This window comes from Oncorhynchus keta, unplaced genomic scaffold (genome assembly GCF_023373465.1).
Source record: "Oncorhynchus keta strain PuntledgeMale-10-30-2019 unplaced genomic scaffold, Oket_V2 Un_contig_29417_pilon_pilon, whole genome shotgun sequence".
Classification (NCBI taxonomy): Eukaryota; Metazoa; Chordata; class Actinopteri; order Salmoniformes; family Salmonidae; genus Oncorhynchus; species Oncorhynchus keta.
The window spans coordinates 1-3,038 of record NW_026286532.1 but is presented as its reverse complement, the minus strand read 5'-3'; the positions used below and the strand labels follow the sequence as shown (position 1 = coordinate 3,038).

The following is a 3,038-nucleotide window of genomic DNA, read 5'->3' as shown; positions in this document are numbered from 1 at the left end:
TCCTCTTTCAACTCATAACTCCTGATAACACCTCTACATAACTCCTGATAACACCTCTACATAACACCTCTACATAATCTCCTGATAACACCTCTACATAACTCCTGATAACACCTCTACATAACTCCTCTACATAACTCCTCATAACACCTCTACATAACTCCTGATAACACCTCTACATAACACCTCTACATAACTCCTCATAACACCTCTACATAACTCCTCTACATAACTCCTCATAACACCTCTACATAACTCCTGATAACACCTCTACATAACACCTCTACATAACTCGTTGAAAAGTGAAAGACTAAAGTTACATACATGGGATGCTTTAGTGAACACCTCTACATAACACCTCTACATAACTCCTGATAACACCTCTACATAACTCCTGATAACACCTCTACATAACTCCTCTACATAACTCCTCATAACACCTCTACATAACTCCTGATAACACCTCTACATAACACCTCTACATAACTCCTCATAACACCTCTACATAACACCTCTACATAACTCCTGATAACACCTCTACATAACTCCTGATAACACCTCTACATAACACCTCTACATAACTCCTCATAACACCTCTACATAACTCCTGATAACACCTCTACATAACTCCTCTACATAACTCCTCATAACACCTCTACATAACTCCTGATAACACCTCTACATAACATCTCTACATTTTTAATTTTTTTTTTTTATTTCACCTTTATTTAACCAGGTAGGCTAGTTGAGAACAAGTTCTCATTTGCAACTGCGACCTGGCCAAGATAAAGCATAGCAGTGTGAACAGACAACACAGAGTTACACATGGAGTAAACAATTAGCAAGTCAATAACACAGTAGAAAAAAATGGGCAGTCTATATACAATGTGTGCAAAAGGCATGAGGAGGTAGGCGAATAATACAATTTTGCAGATTAACACTGGAGTGATAAATGATCAGATGGGCATGTACAGGTAGAGATATTGGTGTGCAAAAGAGCAGAAAAGTAAATAAATAAAAACAGTATAAAAACAGTATGGGAATGAGGTAGGTGAAAAAGGGTGAGCTATTTACCTATAGACTATGTACAGCTGCAGCGATCGGTTAGCTGCTCGGATAGCTGATGTTTGAAGTTGGTGAGGGAGATAAAAGTCTCCAACTTCAGCGATTTTTGCAATTCGTTCCAGTCACAGGCAGCAGAGTACTTGAACGAAAGGTGGCCAAATGAGGTGTTGGCTTTAAGGGATGATCAGTGAGATACACCTGCTGGAGCGCGTGCTACGGATGGGTGTTGCCATCGTGACCAGTGAACTGAGATAAGGCGGAGCTTTACCTAGCATGGACTTGTAAATGACCTGGAGCCAGTGGGTCTGGCGACGAATATGTAGTGAGGGCCAGCCGACTAGAGCATACAAGTCGCAGTGGTGGGTGGTATAAGGTGCTTTAGTGACAAAACGGATGGCACTGTGATAGACTGCGTCCAGTTTGCTGAGTAGGGTGTTGGAAGCCATTTGTAGATGACATCGCCGAAGTCGAGGATCGGTAGGATAGTCAGTTTTACTAGGGTAAGCTTGGCAGCGTGAGTGAAGGAGGCTTTGTTGCGGGAATAGAAAGCCGACTCTGGATTTGATTTTTGATTGGAGATGTTTGATGTGAGTCTGGAAGGAGAGTTTGCAGTCTAGCCAGACACCTAGGTACTTATAGATGTCCACATATTCAAGGTTGGAACCATCCAGGGTGGTGATGCTAGTCGGGCATGCGGGTGCAGGCAGCGATCGGTTGAAAAGCATGCATTTGGTTTTACTCGCGTTTAAGAGCAGTTGGAGGCCACGGAAGGAGTGCTGTATGGCATTGAAGCTCGTTTGGAGGTTTGATAGCACAGTGTCCAATGACGGGCCGAAAGTATATAGAATGGTGTCGTCTGCGTAGAGGTGGATCAGGGAATCGCACCGCAGCAAGAGCAACATCATTGATATATACAGAGAAAAGAGTCGGTCCGAGAATTGAACCCTGTGGCACCCCATAGAGACTGCCAGAGGACCGGACAGCATGCCCTCTGATTTGACACACTGAACTCTGTCTGCAAAGTAATTGGTGAACCAGGCAAGGCAGTCATCCGAAAAACCGAGGCTGTTGAGTCTGCCGATAAGAATTTGGTGATTGACAGAGTCGAAAGCCTTGGCGAGGTCGATGAAGACGGCTGCACAGTACTGTCTTTTATCGATGGCGGTTATGATATCATTTAGTACCTTGAGTGTGGCTGAGGTGCACCCGTGACCGGCTCGGAAACCAGATTGCACAGCGGAGAAGGTACGGTGGGATTCGAGATGGTCAGTGACCTGTTTGTTGACTTGGCTTTCGAAGACCTTAGATAGGCAGGGCAGGATGGATATAGGTCTATAGCAGTTTGGGTCCAGGGTGTCTCCCCTTTGAAGAGGGGGATGACTGCGGCAGCTTTCCAATCCTTGGGGATCTCAGACGATATGAAAGAGAGGTTGAACAGGCTGGTAATAGGGGTTGCGACAATGGCGGCAGATAGTTTCAGAAATAGCGGGTCCAGATTGTCAAGCCCAGCTGATTTGTACGGGTCCAGGTTTTGCAGCTCTTTCAGAACATCTGCTATCTGGATTTGGGTAAAGGAGAACCTGGAGAGGCTTGGGTGAGGAACTACGGGGGGCGGAGCTGTTGGCCGAGGTTGGAGTAGCCAGGCGGAAGGCATGGCCAGCCGTTGAGAAGTGCTTATTGAAGTTTTCGATAATCATGGATTTATCGGTGGAGACCGTGTTCCTAGCCTCAGTGCAGTGGGCAGCTGGGAGGAGGTGCTCTTGTTCTCCATGGACTTCACAGTGTCCCAGAACTTTTTGGAGTTGGAGCTACAGGATGCAAACTTCTGCCTGAAGAAGCTGGCCTTAGCTTTCCTGACTGACTGCGTGTATTGGTTCCTGACTTCCCTGAACAGTTGCATATCACGGGGCTATTCGATGCTATTGCAGTCCGCCACAGGATGTTTTTGTGCTGGTACATAACTCCTCATAACA

The 3,038-nt window shown here is 45.7% G+C and overlaps 1 long non-coding RNA gene across 2 annotated transcripts; it reads right to left on the bottom strand.

The window, feature by feature from the left end:
- Positions 1 to 96: 96 nt before the first annotated feature.
- Positions 97 to 876, bottom strand: LOC127923362 (uncharacterized). Of its 2 annotated transcripts, none has more exons than XR_008114227.1 (3): positions 618 to 876; positions 359 to 558; positions 97 to 281 (listed from the first exon to the last, which is right to left on the bottom strand). It is a non-coding gene; the product is annotated as an uncharacterized LOC127923362 (long non-coding RNA). The 2 variants fall into 2 exon arrangements; XR_008114228.1 differs by having other exon boundaries at positions 133 to 186.
- Between the last annotated feature and the right edge of the window lie 2,162 nt (positions 877 to 3,038).